We start from the raw sequence: 21054 nt of genomic DNA, 5'->3' as shown, positions 1-21054 counted from the left end.
GGGAAGACCGAGTAAGGAGTGAGGAAGTATTAAGTAGAGTTGGAGAAGAAACATGCTGAAAGTCGTCAGAAAGAGAAAACGGAACTGGATTGGACATTGAGGAGGGATTGTTTATTGAAGAAAGGACTAGATGAAATGGCGGAGCGAAAAATGGAAGAGCAAAAAATATATCAAATGCTGGACAATATCAAAGGAGGCAAATATTCAGACAGACAAAAGTGGAAGAGGCTTAACCCACGACAAGACCTGCAAAATACCATACACAATTGATAAACCATATTTTCCGACGTAATGGTCAATCTAAAGTAATTAAGGGTGTAGCAGAAGACCCAGACTGGAGAACATTAAACATAATAGATACGAATTGTTGTTCATACTACGAGCTGAAACTGAAGGCGCACATGCAGGAAGAATGGAGAGTTGCTGCCAACCAGAGAGAGAGAGAGAACAATGGGGCTATTATTAGAAAACTTCCATTAGAAGTATGTAAAGATACTGTCATAAAGACAGCCAGCTGATGGAGCAATGAGCGGAAATGCGGAAGAACCGTCACCTCCTGACTACAGTCCCCTTCCACAGCACTACATCAGTGGTTATCCGTGTGTATATTTAGATGCAACGCAGTCGAAATGACTGCCAGTTCTCTGGCAGAGAAGAATCGGGTTTTGGTAACTTCTCTCATCCAAAACTTATCTTTGGGCTCAATATTAGCATAGGAATACATTCACAAGGCAATACAGATATCCGAATAGCTGAATTCTTAATATTGTGGATAAGCATCTAGCACAAATTCCCTACCGCATACCATCGTACAAATGATGAAAGGCTCATTATTATTTTGCGGGATCTCTTCGTTACACGGAAACATAAGTTTCCACAACCATACACGATTTTGCTATACGTTTCAGCGAAATCCCGCAGTTTCATTACGTTGTAGCATTTTACAAGAACTCAATTCCAGGTTTACTTAAATTGTATATTTTGTTGAAATAAGCGTCCTTAGGCAAGTTTGTGGGTCAAAATTTCAAGCTCACGAACTTACTTTATGGATAATTCATTTCAGTAGGCAAGTTTTCACATCCAAACAAGTCCTGATCTGTGTTTCCTTCCTCGCAGGAGATATTTGGCCTTTCCAGCACTCCTGTTCCGAACAAGCGTTTCACAAAGCATCCGTATTTTAAAAATTTCAAGCTCTTGTTTACAGAAAGTCTGAAATATTTAGTTGAGCACCATTGCTGTCACGGGATTTCTTGAATATACGTATACAGGGTGGTCCATTGATATTGACCGGACCAAAAGTCTCACGAAATAAGCGTCAAACGAAAAACTACAAAGAACGAAACTTGTCTAGCTTGAAGGCGGAAACCAAATGGCGCTATGGTTGGCCCGCTAAATGGCGCTGCCATAGGTCAAACGGATACCAACTGTTTTTTTCTAAAAATATAGGAACCCCCATTTTTTATTACATATTCTTGTAGTACGCAAAGAAATATGAATGTTTTAGTTGGACCACTTTTTTCGCTTTGTGATAGATGGCGCTGTAATAGTCACTAACATACGGCTCACAATTTTAGACGAACAGTTGGTAACAGGTAGGTTTTTAAATTAAAATACAGAACTTAGGTACGTTTGAACATTTTATTTCGATGTTCCAATGTCATAAATGTACCTTTGTGAACTTATCACTTCTGAGAACGCATGCTGTTACAGCGTGATTACCTGTAAATATCACATTAACGCAATAAATGCTCAAAATGATGTCTGTCAACATTTTCATTAGAAAAGTCACCTGCTTTATCATCCTATCTGGAACACACGCGAGTTTTTAAGGTTAGTTCTGAAGGAGTTAGCAGTGATGCACACGGAACTTTAAATCTTGCGTCAAGCTGTGTGTTTCTCGTATAAAGACATTTCCGTCCAGGAAAGAACAAAGGACGACTTTGAGTAGACCATAAGCGAGTGCGTATATGGATATGATGTCTGTTCTTTCGGACATGTCCGAAAGAACAGACACCATATCCATATAAGTATATAGTTCTGGCAATACCGGCCATGACCACCTCCTGTGCGGATGCACACATATTACCCTAGCTCTTACGGGACTTGGTAAGAATGTCTTCCACGAGTAATGAGAGTGTTGGATAGGGACACTACGAATGTGGTGTGAGGACATAAGGTGAGAATGTGGGTCTCGCGGGAGGCGTGCGCGAGATAGTCCTTGCAGTCGCACTATCCTCCGTGCCCTCGGTGGCTCAGATGGATGAAGCGTCTGCCATGTAAGCAGGAGATCCCGGGTTCGAGTCCCGGTCGGGACACACATTTTCAGCTGTCCCTGTTGATATATAAAAATCAACGCCCGTCAGCAGCTGAAGGTATTAATATACAATTCTAATAAGCGAATACGGTCAGAGGATTCGTCACCAGAAGATAGAACACCCGAAATGATGAAAGGCATCGCCTCGTGAAGTGATTCCAACTAGCTAGCATATCAGAAGATGAAAGGGTCACGCGTATTATGAGGCCTTCATACAGTAAGTATTATTAAAGATTTATGGAATCTATGCTACTTATTTTGTAGATTTTTCCTTCTATAAGTCAGTAATACACAACACTCAAAACTTTGACCTGTTTTATAAGTTATGGATGCATCTAATGGTCATGAACCCAAAAGTTAACAGTAAAGCAAAATTTAAGTGAAGGATGGAGATAGCAATATGCCGTGTTCTCTTAACAGAAACCATTTTGCTTTAAGCAGTTTACGTGAACTATGTAAAACCTAAGGCTGGATGTGCAGCGGCGGAGACTAACATACATCCTCCAGACAAGGAACGCTATATCTTAACCTCTGCATCACTGACCGGCAGAGACTACGACGTCGGCCGGGAATGAATCTCTCACAGAAAGCTGACCACGAGCAGCCTTATTTGGCGATTCAGGCCAGTTTCCCGTGCTAAACGTGCAGTAATAGTGGACGATCCGTATAACTGCAAGTAGACTTTTGCAAGTCGCGAGGAATTCTCGTTGTGTTCCAGGATGCACGATTGACTTCTCAGACCAAAAAGCTTAGCGAGCGACTGCTCAGCTGATGCCACAGCTATCACACGCTACGACTTGCTTTCACCGCTGGCCAACAAAACAACTTGCAAATCCCTTAAAAGCGTGCCACCCCAGGTTAGAAGCGTACTCTGAGGGAAAGCGGTTCTGATGCAGCGACAAATCCGTTTCCATCCCACCGTTTTCATTAGCTAAGACCGGAAAGGTATTTCGCGACTAAGACTACAGGCATTTACATTTCAAGCCCCCACAGGTGGCCGACGTATAACATATCAGTAGTGATTAAAATCATTCAGTGATTGTATCCAAAAGGAATGAATGTTTATATTTAAACTTTCCATTGTGACGGAAGGTGGAAACGCAATCTTGCTATGAGTCGAGATCATAACTAGTCTGTGCTTGCAAGAACCGTTTTTAATTTTTTAAGGGCAGTACAGATTTCTGTACTATGAGCCCCAGTTGCAACTGGTGTAGATACTTCTAATGGTGTTGGGTATAACTTCTTCGGCATCACAACTTGACATGGTCGATCAACAATCTTCTCTACAACACCACACACAATTGCCACCTTCTACATCTACATCCATATCCCGCAAGCCACCCGACGGTGTGTGGCGGAGGGCACTGAGTACCTCTATCTGTTCTCCCTTCTATTCTACTCTCTTATTGTTCGTGGGAAGAAAGATTGTCGGTATGCCTCTGTATGGGCTCTGATCTCTCTGATTTTATCCTCATGGTCTCTTCGTGAGATATACGTAGGAGGGATCTCCTCGGTGAAGGTATGTTCTCGAAACTTCAACAAAAGCCCGTACCGAGCTACTGAGCGTCTCTCCTGCAGAGTCTTCCACTGGAGTTTGTCATCTCCGTAACGCCTCCGCGATTACTAAATGATCCTGTAAAGAAGCGCGCTGCTCTCCGTTGGATCTTCTGTATCTCTTCTATCAACCCCATCTGGTACGGATCCCACACTGGTGAGCAATATTCAAGCAGTGGGCAAACAAGTGTACTGTACCCTACCTCCTTTGTTTTCAGATTGCATTTCCTTAGGATTTTTCCAATGAATCTCAGTCTGGCATCTGCTTTACCGACGATCAACTTTATATGATCATTCCATTTTAAATCACTCCTAATGCCTACTCCCAGATAATTTATGGAATTAGCTGCCAAATGATGTGTTAATTTTGTGTGGAGTTTTAGAGGAGTTTGTTGCCCGTATTGTTGATTGGTCATAGCAAGTTGTGATCCCGAGGAAATTATACGTAACACCTGAAAGTATACAGGTTGTCTTTCCTATGGGTCGTCAGACATTTTCTCTGGTGTCTCAGCAAATATTTTCAATTTCGTTTTTGCAGCGTGTAGCTGGAGTCCGTCCTAGCGAATACTGTACATCGCATCTCATGTGATGCCAAGCATCTGTTTGTTTTTCGTTACAAAAAATGATTTTTATAGCGGTATTTTACATACCCATTCCACAGAGCAGTCCCAGATTATTCTGGTACGATATTCGTTCTAAGCAAAGAAGGGAAAACAGAAAGGTGGAAGGAGTATTAGAGGGTCTATTCAAGGGCGATGTTCTTGAGGACAATATTATGGAAATGGAAGAGGAGATAGAAGAAGATGAAATGGGTGATATGATACTGCGTGAAGAGTTTGACAGCACTGAAAGACCTAAGTCTAAACAAGGGCTCGGGAGTAGACAACATTCCATTAGAACTACTGACAGCCTTGGCAGAGCCAAGCCTAACAAAACTCTACCATCTGGTGACCAAGATGTATGAACAGGCGAAATACCCTCAGACGTCAAGAAGAATATAATAATTCCAACCTCAAAGAAAGCAAGTGTTGACAGATGTGAAACTTACCGAACTATCAGTTTAATAAACCACTGCTGCAAAATACTAACACGAATTCTTTACAGACGAAGCCGACCTCGGGGAAGATCAGTTTGGATTCCGTAGAAATGTTGGAACACGTGAGGCAATACTGACCCTACGACTTATCTTAGGAAATAGATTAAGGAAAGGCAAACCAACGTTTCTAGCATTTGTAGACTTAGAGAGAGCTTTTGACAATGTTGGCTACGAAGTCTTTCGCGACGTATTTCTTGAGTAAAAATCTCTCTGTGTACATGCCGCGTCAAATCAGGATAAATCTCCGAGCTTTCGACCACTACCTCCATGGTCGTCGTCAGAGCTAAAACTGACAGTCGTGAACTAGCGAGGTTCCCACTTTTATATGCAAAGGACGGCTACTGATTGGCTGGAATACGTCAGCGATATGGCGCGTAGCGAAGTGGTGCCCTCTACTTCCATAGATGTAGTTGCTATCCCGCGTTGCTTGCAGCGCCATCCCTTGAATCAGGAGGTAAAGTGCGAGAAGTTTTTCTCTACGATTTTTCTTTATCCAGTGCACTCTTCCAAGTGTTGCTAAGTGCATAGCCATTGTCTCTATTAAAGTTATTATCGCTAAGTCTAATTTCGACTGCTTCCCGGATCACAGAGTCGCAGTAATTCGATGTGTGGGCTATTACTCTGGTTTCTTCAAATAAAATCTTATGCTTGTTAAGCAGGCTATGTTCAGCCACCGCTGATTTTTCCAAATACCTGTATTTCAGGTGGCGTTGGTGCTCGATGCAGCGGTCGGCAACGGTTCTTACAGACTGGCCCACGTAATTCTTGCCGCATTCGCAAGGTATAGTATAAATTCCCGGCACTCTTAAGCCAGTCAAAGATAGTCTCGGCTTAAGAGTGCCAGGAATTTATACTATTCCTTGGGAATGCGGCAAGAATTACGTGGGCCAGTCTGTAAGAACCGTTGCCGACCGCTGCATCGAGCACCAACGCCACCTGAAATACAGGTATTTGGAAAAATCAGCGGTGGCTGAACATAGCCTGCTTAACAAGCATAAGATTTTATTTGAAGAAACCAGAGTAATAGCCCACACATCGAATTACTGCGACTCTGTGATCCGGGAAGCAGTCGAAATTAGACTTAGCGATAATAACTTTAATAGAGACAATGGCTATGCACTTAGCAACACTTGGAAGAGTGCACTGGATAAAGAAAAATCGCAGAGGAAAACTTCTCGCACTTTACCTCCTGATTCAAGGGATGGCGCTGCAAGCAACGCGGGATAGCAGCTACATCTATGGAAGTAGAGGGCACCACTTCGCTACGCGCCATATCGCTGACGTATTCCAACCAATCAGTAGCCGTCCTTTGCATATAAAAGTGGGAACCTCGCTAGTTCACGACACGGCTGAAGAGCAGCGCATATGCTGCTGCCAGCCCGCCCCGATAGGGGAATTGAAATACAATAAAGAAAAAAAAAAAAAAAAAAAAAAATAGTTCACGACAGTCAGTTTTAGCCCTGACGACGACCATGGAGGTAGTGGTCGAAAGCTCGGAGATTTATCCTGTCTTGACAATGTTGACTGGAATAATCTCTTTCAAATTCTGAAGGTGGCAGGGGTAAAATACAGGGAGCAAAAGGCTATTTACAATCTGTACAGAAACCAGATGGCAGTTATGAGAGTCGAGGGGCATGAAAGGGAAGCAGTGGTTGGGAAGGGAGTGAGACAGGGTTGTAGCCTATCCCCGATGTTATTCAATCTGTATATTGAGCAAGCAGTAAAGGTAACAAAAGAAAAAATCGGAGTTGGAATTAAAATCCATGGAGAAGAAATAAAAACTTTGAGGTTCGCCAATGACATTGTAATTCTGTCAGAGACAGCAAAGGACTTGGAAGAGCAGTTGAATGGGATGGATAGTGCCTTGAAAGGAGGGTATAAGTTGAACAACAAAATCAAAACGAGGATAATGTAATGTAGTCGAATTAAATCGAGTGATGTTGCGGGAATTAGATTAGGAAATAAGGCGCTTAAAGTAGTAAATGAGTTTTCTATTTGGGGAGCCAAATATCCGATGGTGGAAGTAGAGAGGATATAAAATGTAGACTGGCAATGGCAAGAAAAGAGTTTCTGAAGAAGAGAAATTTAACATCGGGTATAGGGTTAAGTGTCAGGGAGTCGTTTCTGAAAGTATTTGTATGGAGTGTAGCCATGCATGGAAGTGAAACGTGGACGATAGTGTAGACAAGAAGAAAATAGAAGCTTTCGAAATGTGGTGCTACAGAAGAATGCTGAAGATTAGATGGGTAGATCACATAATGAGGAGGTATTGAATAGAATTGGAGAGAAGAGAGATTTGTGGCACAACTTGACTAGAAGAAGGGATCTGTTGGTGAGGCATATTCTGAGGCATCAAGGGATCACCAATTTAGTATTGGAGGGCAGCGTGGAGGGTAAAAATCGTAGAGGGAGACCAAGAGATGAATACACTGAACAGATTCAGTAGGTTGCAGTAGGTACTGGGAGATGAAGCTTGCACAGGATAGAGTAGCATGGAGAGCAGCATCAAACAAACCTCCGGACTGAAGACAACAACAACATTCGTTTTGGCGATGTGTTGGCAGAGATAGTAAAACACAAAGAATAATCAGTACCTCCAGCAGTGACTGAACAGCAATGCTGCACCGAGGTAGCAAACAGCATGGGCCAGGGAGGTGCTGTCACTGATGGAGTACTGGTTATTCTTCGTGTTTTACATTCCCTGCCAACACATCGCTAAAACGAATATCTTACCTGACTAATTTGGGACTGCTCTGTGGAATTGGCATATAAAATTCCGCTATAAAATCGTTTTGTTTATAACAGTAAACAAATCGACGCTGGGCGTCACATGAAAGACGCGATGAGCAGTATTTGTTGGGCTTAGAAAGTCCCTATAATTTTTAGATCCTTAGAAATAAATTTTTGTAAAGTAGTTTCCATATGGTACGTTCGTTTAAAGTACAGGGGCCATTGCAGTAAAACTTGCTTGATGACTACATTTCTGCCAGATAGAATCTTCCTTTTGCGGGAGTGCTGGACTGACCCTTTTATTGAATGAACTACCTAAAAGCCAGGGAGCCTCCCCAACGATTGTGTGAAACATCACAGGAGGGTTCGAGCTGCTACCCTGTGAAGTCGTCTGCAAGGAACTATTTTTTCACTATGGAGGCACCCCAGAGTCAACGTCGATAAAATAAAACTAAGGGGGCACAAGCTCCCAGATCACTTCAAAGCAGTATCTTGTCGTGGTTAGTCGATTTCGGTACAACGTGAACGCTGATGTGAAAGCCTACTGTCCTCGTAGTTACAACGTGTGATGGACTTCATTATCTTTAAGTCATGTGTACGGCAAACTCAAAATAGGTATTCGGCCGTATCTGTAGAAGATAGGTGCAACTTCGGCGGTCGCTGTTACACGTGCTCGCGTCCAGTACAGCAAGCAGCCGACTGCCAGCTCACCGATAATTGTGGAAAGAAGCGCGCTCATGTGCCCGCACCGTCATCTCTAACACTCGTGGCTCAGTAACTACATCTATACTCCGTGAGCCACCCAACGGTGTGTGGCGGAGGGCACTTTACGTGCCACTGTCATTACCTCCCTTTCCTGTTCCACTCGCGTATGGTTCGCGGGGATAACGACTGAGGGAAAGCCTCCGTGCGCGCTCTAATCTCTCTAATTTTACATTCGTGATCTCCTCGGGAGGTATGAGTAGGGAGAAGCAATATATTCGATACCTCACCCAGAAACGCACCCTCTCGAAACCTGGACAGCAAGCTACACCGCGATGCAGAGCGCCTCTCTTGCAGAGTCTGCCACTTGAGTTTGCTAAACATCTCCGTAACGCTATCACGGTTACCAAATAACCCTGTGACGAAACGCGCCGCTCTTCTTTGGATCTTCTCTATCTCCTCTGTCAACCCGAACTGGTACGGATCCCACACTGACGAGCAATACTCAAGTATAGGTCAAACGAGTATTTTGTAAGCCACCTCCTTTGTTGATGGACTATTTCCGTTCGATTAGTTCACTCTGCCTATATCCCTAGTAAGTTTCCCTAACTGTTGGAAAGAACTTCCATTGTTATTTTCTGTCTTACGTATTCTTTCCCCAATGGACAGCTTGTTATCTTGAGATTTGATTCGATTAAGAAGTTAATGTACCTCAACCACACAGTAAGTATTGCAAACAGCGTAAACTACAGCGTTGTTCGTATAATTTGGGACCTCTTATTACTGCAAGTCGATTTCAGAATGATCTTCAGTGCAGTACTATGACCAGTCGACTTCTACAGTCACGCACAAAATGTAGCTACCAACATAGGTGTCTACCGCGAATAACACGCCAACTAGCAGTTTGAATCTTGCCTGCTAGTTGGCATGTTCTTCACGATAAACATCGATGTTGGAAGTTACATTTTGTGCCTGACTGTAGGAGTCCACTGGTCATAGTACTGCACTGAAGATAAGTGATTGAAAGATTTGCAGAAATGAAAAAGTTTCAAATTTATACGACCAATGCTGGAGTTTCCCTTGTTTGCAAAGTTTGCTTTGTCAATAGTGATGTAGAATTGTGGATTCGTGGCCGTTACCGTATTGTGAACGCAGTCTCCCCATTCCCCCACGTGTCTCAGGTCAGTATAAGGGTTTTGAATTCAACTCCAGCACTTCTTATTCCTCTGTGGCTCTTCCATATTGTACTGTAATCAACCCAATTATACATTAGGACTCCTATAATATCAGCACGTATTATCATTATCTTAGCATCTTCGTTTAAAGGCACTTAAAAAAACTGAGCGCATAAAAACTGCAGAAAAAATTATTTCTGCTCCTAAATTTGTATATCCCATGTGTTCAAAATAATGCTTAAGTTTAAATATTCCATTAATTTTGCTATATATGTAACAGCTATTGGCTCTGCCAAAGATATAAACTTTTTGCTTTGTAAAACGTGTTCATGGCATAGAGACTTGGCGAGAAGTGGTTGTAAATGGAAGACGAGACTTTTGATGCCGCAGAAAGTCTTATTTGTTCAACTTGTGCCATTCTCACATGTGCAATCGTGCGGAAGGTAAACGTTTGAAAGTTAAGATCCTTTACTTCATTTAGTATTTCGAGGACTACCGGATTTTCAGCAAGTCATCATTTCATCCGTCTAAAAGGAAAACTGCGAACGTTATCATGCCTAAAAAAATAAAAAAAGACAATCAGCTCAGTAAAACTTCATATTTTCGTATGTGTATGTGCCCTTTGATGTAATTTCAAAATGAGTAACGTCCGGTTCTGAGGAAAAGTGAAGTAGCAAATTACAACCTTAGCCTAGGAAACTCAAGCCGCTAGCCGCAACCTGCTGCAAGTTGCGAGCTCCGATGTTGAACGGTCAAATAGATGGGCAGTTTTTGCAAGTAAGCCGTAATCTGTACTACTGCAGGAAGGAGTGACAATTGCAGGCGTCGATAGAAATCAACCATCTTATTTCCATTTTAATTAAAAATTTTCCTATGAAATGATCGTATCCCACCTTTTCAGTTATAAATCTAGTCACCGGTGGTAAAGCAATACAAAATTTGTCTGGGGTTTACGCGTCTGGGACATACCAGTCCAAGTGTTTTCCACAACAGCAGCTACACTGGGATACCCTGTTCTCTGCTCCACACTTGCGTTCCAGAAAAACATTTACCAGGGAGGTTGTTCAGCGAGCAAAGGAAAGACATGCTGGGAAAGACAGAGAAACAAATGTGTCAGGGGACAGAAGGTCAGACACGAATAGTGAAAATGGTATGGAAGGTGGACGGAGCACGCCGAATAGACTAAGTGGGCCAAGGCTGGATTCCAAGATAAGGAAAGCCTAGGACAAGGCAGGCAAACGACTCTAGAAAGCAGGCAGTTTAACACTGTTACGGACTGACAAGTCCGAAGTGGTTCTTATTCGGCGGTTGATGTCAAATGGCCGATGAGTCCCACTTCTATAATTGTTGCCACTCTTTTCTTCACGGGACTTATATTTGTTGTAAACTGCACTTCAAATTTTCAGGTCTTTTTTAGCGGGATTCAGAGCACCCAGTTTTAGCACTGCTTCGTATTACTTTCTCTGAGTCTTAGTAATCATCTTCAATTACGTTTGCATTTCTTCCAGACTTTTCCATCAAAAAAGTTTTCACTCTAATATGGGACACATATGTCTACTGACAGTATGTTTGCTTTCTCCTTGCTAGAAATTTTCCCAAACAACGGTGTCAAGTCAACTTTTTACTGTCTTTCATCATAATGTTAGCTCCATAACCATGCTTATCACGATGATCTTTAACGCTATGCTGTTGAAGGTGTATGACTGTTCATTATAAATGAATAATCCCAAATGCTTGTTTTCATAGAATTAGAGCTTTATGGCAGTATTTAAAGAGAACGTATTGCTATGTGGAGATTATCAGGTGACTGAAGTACATTACACTCTTTTGCAACTGATTAATCAACAAATGAGCATATGTCAAGCTCTACCAGTATCTGAATGGTTATTCGACCTGTCAAGGGCCCGGAGTGGAGATGCATTTTTAGACCCCTTGTGAGGAAAACAAATCAAGCTGTGACGTGGAAAACGTCGTTTTTTACCGAATAGTTTCCTCAAAATCGAATGAAAAAGACTGCATAGCGCAGAAGCGCGCGAATCACAAAAACACTTTTTTTTACTTTTTATATGAAAGATAAAATATTCACCAACCGACCTCGAATACTCCCCTGCAAAACGTAAAAGTTCAGCATCAGTTTAAAAAAGGCCAGAGCATGTAATGGCTAGTTCCACGGTATCCAGAGCCATATTTTGCAAAATCTCGGAAGTATTTCGTCATTCACCACGAAATTAAGGTGAATCGCTTCCCCACCCACCCGTCAGATACTAGGTGTTATTTTGACAAGTTATCACTCGTTCCTGAATTTTACCAGTAAGGCAAAGCTGATGACAGAACCCAGAGCCTGTAATTTAATATTAATATTCCTGCAAACTGCACTAAATTCAAAAATGCTCACTTCGTAACTGAAATTACTTTGTACGTAACAATGCTTTGCTTGGTCAATCGATATAGCCGAAATTAATAAACAGGACGCATAGATGTGGTCACGATTTAATCCCATTCCGCAACTTCTCTTTTAAAACTATCGTGAGTATAGGTGAATGTAAAACGAACGTTGATGGGTCAGAAACGCACGTTTACCTTTTAAAACTTGTTTTGCGAAGGCCGCAATTTTGTGAAGGACGCAATAATATCCCAACGCCCTCGCAGGCTAACTGGTTCAGCACTTGCTTCATATCAGGTATGACGGAAGGTTCCGAGAGGTGATTGTATTTCAACGAAAACGATTAACGGTGGAAGTGAAACAAAAGGAACTTGCAAACCTACTTGCAGGATCTTTGCATAGGAAGCCAATGCCACCAAGGTGGAATTATGCCGTAATTGTTTACTTCACAAGAAACGAGAAAAACACATGTAAAACCGAGACCAACAGATGAAAAACTACAGAACCACCATTAGACTTCAGAATACAGAGAAATTCAGAACTGAAGGAAGGTTAAGGTAAGGAAAATTCCACATCCCTATACTGTTCCCAACTGTCAGACTGCAGATTGTGACAAAACTAAGGAATGGGTCTTAATGGAACATATCTAAGCTTCTGGGATGGTTAACTCCAACGGAACAAGTGCCAAACGAGACCTGAAAGTCTATTTTAGAACGAACATTATACAATGAACATACCGAAAATAAAATTGTACATACTAAAAACGAAGTTAAAACAGTTTTTTGTATGAAAGGCCGTCTATGACAAGTACAGCCGGGATCAGTGAAATGTCACTAAAATTTAGTTTGGAGTACTTTCAGTAAACTCCATAGGATTCTCAAAACGAAGCACCCGATGAGTCAGAAAGAGAACTCTACAATCAATGCGTATTATCTCGATTTATGGCTGTAGGACATGAACTTGTAAAGTGAAAACCATTGAAAAACAGGATTGATCCACCAGCAATGGAGAGCTACATGTACAGTATCAACATAAGAAAAAATAGATAAGGGAACAAACCGGTGTTCAAGACGTAATCATGGCAAATGAAAAAAGATGGGCTTATGTACGATAGGTGGACCACGGATTAGCTGGATTACAAGAGATAAGAGATGAACAAACGACGACATAATGGAAGGTGGGTAGACGTGACATTTGAAAAGAGTGGCGCACAAACGTAACGCTTATAACCACTATACATATACTAGGCAAACCACATCGTTTACACAGATGGCCAGTACATATCACTATCTGTAATATGTGTATAGTAAATGGTTAATTTTTCATAGGCACTAACTTATTTTCATACACACAGTTGCACACTGATCTATGTTCTCGTCCTGGACCGTTGAAATGCGTGAATTATCTACTCCGACAGTTTGTAATGGGTTGGCTTGTAATTAGAATCTGACAGTTTGCAGATAAGAATGCAAGCGAACATCACTTAAAAAAAAAATATATATATATATATATATATATATATATATATATGGGCTGACTGGCATATATTACAGGCTTTTTGTCTTTACATGTATAGAATTGTCTTCGTCAGAATGTGGACAGAGATAATTCAGTCTCAATTTGGATCAAACAAAAATATTATTATTGTGAACTATTTACGAAAATTGCGGGGGAGGAGAATTAGCCGTAAGCGGGTGCTAGTTTTTTCAGTAAACAGAATACAAGTGTATATCGAAACAACCAGCATTGCAAATCTACCTTTCGTAATTCGTAAGAACCAAATGAGGACGCACACGATGGTACAAGTTGTCACTCTTGTCTGTTCTTCCTGTCACTGAGTAAGCAACTTATGAAGGTCTCTTAAAAAGGTATTACAAGGCTGTCTGCGATAAGCCAGAGCCTGGGATACGTTTCCTCTTCAATGAATTGGAGACTCGGCTAACCAGAGTTGACAATATTCAAACAACACTCCACAGAGTGCAGTAGGGCACGTATTATCGCAAGAGATAACACTGCACGTTTCCGCGCCAAATATAAAGACGACTCTGGTCAGAAAGTGACAAATTAGCCGTCAAACTACTTTCGCGAATGACACTTATTTCCTCGTCCACTGCGAACAATTTCGATATCGACATCACTTGTGAATTATTCTCGAGGTGGCGAGAGACCTTCACTTTATAGTTATTTCCAATTCACACACTGTAAAGGTCCTCTTATTTGCGACAAATGCACCCTTTCATCAACCTTGTAAACAAAGAAGCCGATTGACCCAGCAACGTCTCACTTGCTGCAAAGGTAGGCGCGTCCGAAAGGCTACATTGACACCGTGAAGTAAGAAAAAGTAATTCGATGTCAGGGAAAAGTGACTGACCTTAGACAGTTGGCTCCTTCGACGTCGGATGTGATGAACTTAGTTTCAACCGTGACAGCTTCCACTGTAGTAAGCAACACTGCGTGGACTGGGTAAACAATCTGTCTTCTGATGGAACACCTGTTACCTGTTGCTCCGAACAACGACAGCGGTTGTACTGAGCAGACAGCCACGCGCTCTTTGCGTCCCTGGGATGGACGCCTTTCCTCATTGGCTCGCCGAAGCTCCGCCGTTCACTACCCTCCACGAGGTAGTTACGCTCGCCGTCGCTAGGTGTCAGTGCTAGTGGCGTCTGACATGATACTTCGCACTAGGAATGTGGTCGCGACTGCACAGCAGCCACTAGGTTCGTTATTTTTGATTTTTCAGTTGCAGGCGTGTAATTACGGTATTGCTTGCACTTCATTTGTGTACAGTTACTACGTGGTCGACTGTAGTATTCTCACAAATTCCTCGTTTAATACTGGTCCTTGCAGGCACGTAATCAGGATTTTGTCAAAGGAGAGGTCTGATTCGTTATAGAGGACCTTAAAAAGATTATGTTTTTCATTTATTCTGAAAATTTCTATGAAGCAAGGCTGGCGTCGGCCTTTATATTAGGCCATTATCAAGTGTATCCGAAAATTATGTTGCACAGAAGAAGTCAAATGTCGTCATTGGACAGTGCTTTCTACAGCATACCTTCCCGATACACGTGATAATGGCCTAATTTAAGGACCGGACCCGGTCGTGTGAACTGAATGAAGTTCTAAAAATTTAGTTGGAGCGGCGTTTTGTTAAATTAAATACTGTCGTTACTTAGGACTACTGTATTTTGGCAAAACACTAAGAAGCAGTCATGCTCCGGCCCCCCTTCGTCCTTCAAGGTCATTTTACGCTCTTCTTCTTTCAATCTGGATTTGAGCTGAGGAAGTGATCAGGAATGGACGAGCGCGAATTTTTGGGGCGCCTTTATTATTACCGACAGTGTTGGTGTACGTGTCTGTGGTGTGGGGGAAGACCACTGACTCAAGAAGTAGAGGGTGCAGAACCGACCTCTAAAACTTGTAAGTAGGCTGTTTAGGTTTTTATGTTGGTAACGCCACGTAGTGCTCTGTTTCAAAATCGCTGACTGCGCTGTGTGCAGTCTGTGGCTGGTTGGACTCATTGTTGGAATATTCACTTGTGTAGTGTTGGACAGTTGGTTGTGAACAGCGCGTAGCGTTGGGCAGTTGGAGGTGAGCCGCCAGCAGTGGTGGATGTGGGGAGAGAGATGCCCGAGTTTTGAGAGGCCACTATGGGCGGACGATCTGGACGTGTGTCCGTCAGATATAGGAAATTTTTAAGACTGGATGTCTTATATATAATGACTTTTGAACACTATTAAGGTAAATACATTGTTTGTTCTCTATCAAAATCTTTCATTTGCTAACTATGCCTATCAGTAGTTAGTGCCTTCAGTAGTTAGAATCTTTTATTTAGCTGGCAGTATTGGCACTCGCTGTATTGCAGTAGTCGAGTAACGAAGATTTTTGTGAGGTAAGTGATTCATGAAAGGTATTGGTCATTGTTAGTCAGGGCCATTCTTTTGCAGGGATTATTGAAAGTCAGATTGCGTTGCGCTAAAACTATTGTGCGTCAGTTTAGTGATGACCAGAATAAGTAAAGAGAGAACTGTCTGAGTACGTTCAGTTTTGTTCAGCTGTTTCAGTTTCAAATAACGTGGAAGTTTACCAGCACTGTCGTTGTTTTCATACAAAAGGGAAGTTTCAAACTGCTCTGCGCTCCCGAGGCTGTACCCCAGAATGTCTGCTGCACGGAGACACTGGAATTCCGCTTTTACGGGACGGAATCCGGGAGAGTGCATGTTCCTTGTACGAAAAGTCTGTTCAATACCGCCATCGGCTCATCATTGAACTGGGCCACAATCCACGCCACAAGCCAACAACACGTTGGCCTGTCCTGTTGCGAGAATAATTTTGCAGCCTGAGGACATCTCACCTCCACATCACCATAGGCCAGTCTTGCTGCGAGAAAAATTTTCTCTGCAGCAGCATGAGGACAATTACCTCCACATCACCTAGGTCAATCCAGCATGTCAGGTAAAACGTAACACCATACCGAGCGGTTCATCAGGAACAACATTTTAATGTTCTGCCTGCACACATGACAAACAAAGAACTGTCTACAATTATTGCCACTGTGACTGCGACTGACACTGCTGATCTAGTGAAGAGATCTGTGATCGACAGAGGCGCTAGAAAAATTTTTGATGGCGAAAATGCATGTTGTTGTTGTGGTCTTCAGTCCTGAGACTGGTTTGATGCAGCTCTCCATGCTACTCTATCCTGTGCAAGCTTCTTCATCTCCCAGTACCTACTGCAACGTACATCCTTCTGAATCTGCTTAGTGTATTCATCTCTTGGTCTCCCCCTATGATTTTTACCCTCCACGCTGCCCTCCAATACTAAATTGGTGATCCCTTGATGCCTCAGAACATGTCCTACCAACCGATCCCTTCTTCTGGTCAAGTTGTGCCACAAACTTCTCTTCTCCCCAATCCTATTCAATACTTCATCATTAGTTATGTGATATACCCATCTAATCTTCAGCATTCTTCTGTAGCACCACATTTCAAAAGCTTCTATTCTCTTCTTGTCCAAACTATTTACCGTCCATGTTTCACTTCCATACATGGCTACACTCCATACAAATACTTTCAGAAATAACTTCCTGACACTTAAATCAATACTGGATGTTAACAAATTTCTCTTCTTCAGAAACGCTTTCCTTGCCATTGCCAGTCTACATTCTATATCCTCTCTACTTCGTCCATCATCAGTTATTTTGCTCCCCAAATAGCAAAACTCCTTTACTACTTTAAGTGTCTCATTTCCTAATCTAATACCCTCAGCATCACCCGACTTAACTCGACTACATTCCATTATCCTCGTTTTGCTTTTGTTGATGTTCGTCTTATATCCTCCCTTCAAGACACCATCCATTCCGTTCAACTGCTCTTCCAAGTCCTTTGCTGTCTCTGACAGAATTACAATGTCATCGGCGAACCTCAAAGTTTTTATTTCTTCTCCATGGATTTTAATACCTACTCCAAATTTTTCTTTTGTTTCCTTTACTGCTTGCTCAATATACAGATTGAATAACATCGGGGAGAGGCTACAACCCTGTCTTACTCCCTTCCCAACCACTGCTTCCCTTTCATGTCCCTCAACTCTTATAACTGCCATCTGGTTTCTGTACAAGTTGTAAATAGCCTTTCGCTCCCTGTATTTTACCCCTACCACCTTTAGAATTTGAAAGAGAGTATTCCAGTCAACATTGTCAAAAGCTTTCTCTAAGTCTACAAATGCTAGAAACGTAGGTTTGCCTTTCCTTAATCTTTCTTCTAAGATAAGTCGTAAGGTCAGTATTGCCTCACGTGTTCCAGTATTTCTACGGAATCCAAACTGATCTTCCCCGAGGTTGGCTTCTACTAGTTTTTCCATTCATCTGTAAAGAATTCGTGTTAGTACTTTGCAGCTGTGGCTTATTAAACTGATGGTTCGGTAATTTTCACATCTGTCAACACCTGCTTTCTTTGGGATTGGAATTATTATATTCTTCTTGAAGTCTGAGGGTATTTCGCCTGTTTCGTACATCTTGCTCACCGGATGGTAGAGTTTTGTCAGGACTGGCTCTCCCAAGGCCGTCAGTAGTTCCAATGGAATTTTGTCTACTCCGGGGGCCTTGTTTCGACTCAGGTCCTTCAGTGCTCTGTCAAACTCTTCACGCAGTATCGTATCTCCCATTTCATCTTCATCTACATCCTCTTCCATTTCCATAATATTGTCCTCAAGTGCATCGCCCTTGTATAGACCCTCTATATACTCCTTCCACCTTTCTGCTTTCCCTTCTTTGCTTAGAACTGGGTTTCCATCTGAGCTCTTGATGTTCAGACATGTGGTTCTCTTATCTCCAAAGGTCTCTTTAATTTTCCTGTATTCAGTATCTATCTTACCCCTAGTGAGATAAGCCTCTATATCCTTACATTTGTCCTCTAGCCATCCCTGCTTAGCCATTTTGCACTTCCTGTCGATCTCATTTTCGAGACGTTTGTATTCCTTTTTGCCTGCTTCATTTACTGCATTTTTATATTTTCTCCTTTCATCAATTAAATTCAATATTTCTTCTGTTACCCAAGGATTTCTACTAACCCTCTTCTTTTTACCTACTTCATCCTCTGCTGCCTTCACTACTTCATCCCTCAGAGCTACCCATTCTTCTTCTACTGTAATTCTTTCCCCCATTCCTTTCAATTGTTCCCTTATGCTCTCCCTGAAACTCTGTACAAACTCTGGTTCTTTCAGTTTATCCAGGTCCCATCTCCTTAAATTCCCACCTTTTTGCAGTTTCTTCAGTTTTAATCTACAGGTCATAACCAACAGATTGTGGTCAGAGTCCACATCTGCCCCTGGAAATGTCTTACAATTTAAAACCTGGTTCCTAAATCTCTGTCTTGCCATTATATAATCTATCTGATACCTTTTAGTATCTCCAGGGTTCTTCCATGTATACAACCTTCTATCATGATTCTTAAACCAAGTGTTAGCTGTGATTAAGTTGTGCTCTGTGCAAAATTCTATCAGGCGGCTTCCTCTTTCATTTCTGTCCCCCAATCCATATTCACCTACTACGTTTCCTTCTCTCCCTTTTCCTACACTCGAATTACAGTCACCCATGACTATTAAATTTTCGTCTCCCTTCACAGTCTGAATAATTTCTTTTATTTCATCATACATTTCTTCAATTTCTTCGTCATCTGCAGAGCTAGTTGGCATATAAACTTGTACTACTGTAGTAGGTGTGGGCTTCGTATCTATCTTGGCCACAATAATGCGTTCACTATGCTGTTTGTAGTAGCTTACCCGCATTCCTATTTTCCTATTCATTATTAAACCTACTCCTGCATTACCCCTATTTGACTTTGTGTTTATAACCCTGTAATCACCTGACCAGAAGTCTTGTTCCTCCTGCCACCGAACTTCACTAATTCCCACTATATCTAACTTTAACCTATCCATTTCCCTTTTTAAATTTTCTAACCTACCTGCCCGATTAAGGGATCTGACATTCCACGCTCCGATCCGTAGAACGCCAGTTTTCTTTCTCCTGATAATGACATCCTCTTGAGCAGTCCCCGCCCAGAGATCCGAATGGGGGACTATTTTACCTCCGGAATATTTTACCCAAGAGGACGCCATCATCATTTAATCATACAGTAAAGCTGCATGCCCTCGGGAAAAATTATGGCCGTAGTTTCCCCTTGCTTTCAGCCGTTCGCAGTACCGGCACAGCAAGGCCGTTTTGGTTATTGTTACAAGGCCAGATCAGTCAATCATCCAGACTGTTGCCCTTGCAACTACTGAAAAGGCTGCTGCCCCTCTTCAGGAGTCACCACACGTTTTGTCTGGCCTCTCAACAGATACCCCTCCGTTGTGGTTGTACCTACGGTACGGCTATCTGTATCGCTGAGGCACGCAAGCCTCCCCACCAACGGCAAGGTCCATGGTTCATGGGGGGGGGGGGGCGAAAATGCATAGGATCTGGATTTATTAAGCCTTACAGTTTTCTAAATTTCCTCATTTAAGTGTCACTTCTCGTAGTGTAAAAGGATCATTTTTTGCATTAAAGAATGTCCCGGCAGACAAACGCATGAGTCTATGTGAGACGATTTCAGATTGTTATTTATTTATCTTATGGCGTTTAGTGCCTTGTGTCCCCGAAGAGATCTTCGGCTTGCCTTCGATGCCGCTCTTTTGATTTAAGCAGAGGGGCTGAATCTTCAAGGGAATTAGAATCTGTCAGGAAAGTAATGAATTCGGAAGGGATTGGCTGTGACCCCAGTAGGGGTCCAAACCCAGTACATGACTGACTTGAAAATGGGAAACAAGCAAAGCCATTTTCAATGTTGCCGGCGAATGGATATGAACCACCTCACCTTCCGAACCCAGTGATTGCTCAACGATCAGAGCTACCCCGGTCAGTGGTGAATTTGCAAAACCTGATTGTTGTACATTTTTTAAAAGTAAAATAAAATGCATGACGACAAAAAACGAAGTTCTGATATTGCATTTTTTCCTTTAATTGTGCATTTTGGTCACTTGATAGTGCATGGATGTGTGCATATTTTAAGAGTTAATAGTGCAAGGAATTCTTGTCTTTAATTATTATAAATTTCGGACGAAAGGGGGAAGGGAGGAGGAAGCTGAAGCAGGGAGCAGTCGGCTCGGACGAATCCAACAAGCCCGCTAAAAAAACCTTTTAAAACCGAACGAACTATAGAATGTGCCATCATCACATACCCTTTCGCTCTCCCCATTGTGTCATGTCGGAAATAGTTTTCATAACTGAGAGCCGCCGTGGTGACGGGATTGGGCGATAGTTTGCCGTTTGGGCTTCTAATGATAGAATATTCCACAAAGAACTGCAACTATCGCCGTTTGGGCTATATTTTTGTTGATGAGCGCTATTTTTAGGCGACGTGGACGAATCCAAATGTATTTTTATGCACTGTTTTTGAGCTAACGTTATTTGTAATGATGTTTATCGCTCCGCTGCGTCGTGAAATTCAGAAATATTGCAATCCCAAAGTTCTGCCAGCCTCGACGCCAGTGTTAATATTTAACAGCCATAATAGGTAATAAGGCTTGTAATGTTGTTGCTTTAATTTGTTCTGAAAGCGGTGCTGAT

General features: G+C 42.2%; 1 protein-coding gene across 1 annotated transcript in view; it reads right to left on the bottom strand.

Annotated features, from left to right (window-relative positions):
• LOC126484394 (putative ferric-chelate reductase 1 homolog) overlaps nt 1–14521 on the bottom strand; it is a 360497-nt gene extending 345976 nt beyond the window's left edge. The window contains exon 1 of the mRNA XM_050107891.1: nt 14326–14521. The gene's annotated coding sequence lies outside the window, so the exon portion shown is untranslated. The remainder of the gene's footprint in view (nt 1–14325) is intronic.
• Nucleotides 14522–21054: the final 6533 nt, after the last annotated feature.

The sequence above is a fragment of the Schistocerca serialis genome, chromosome 6 (assembly GCF_023864345.2).
Source record: "Schistocerca serialis cubense isolate TAMUIC-IGC-003099 chromosome 6, iqSchSeri2.2, whole genome shotgun sequence".
NCBI lineage: Eukaryota > Metazoa > Arthropoda > Insecta > Orthoptera > Acrididae > Schistocerca > Schistocerca serialis.
The sequence above is the reverse complement of the archived record's forward strand: the minus strand, read 5'-3'. Positions and strand labels throughout refer to the sequence as shown.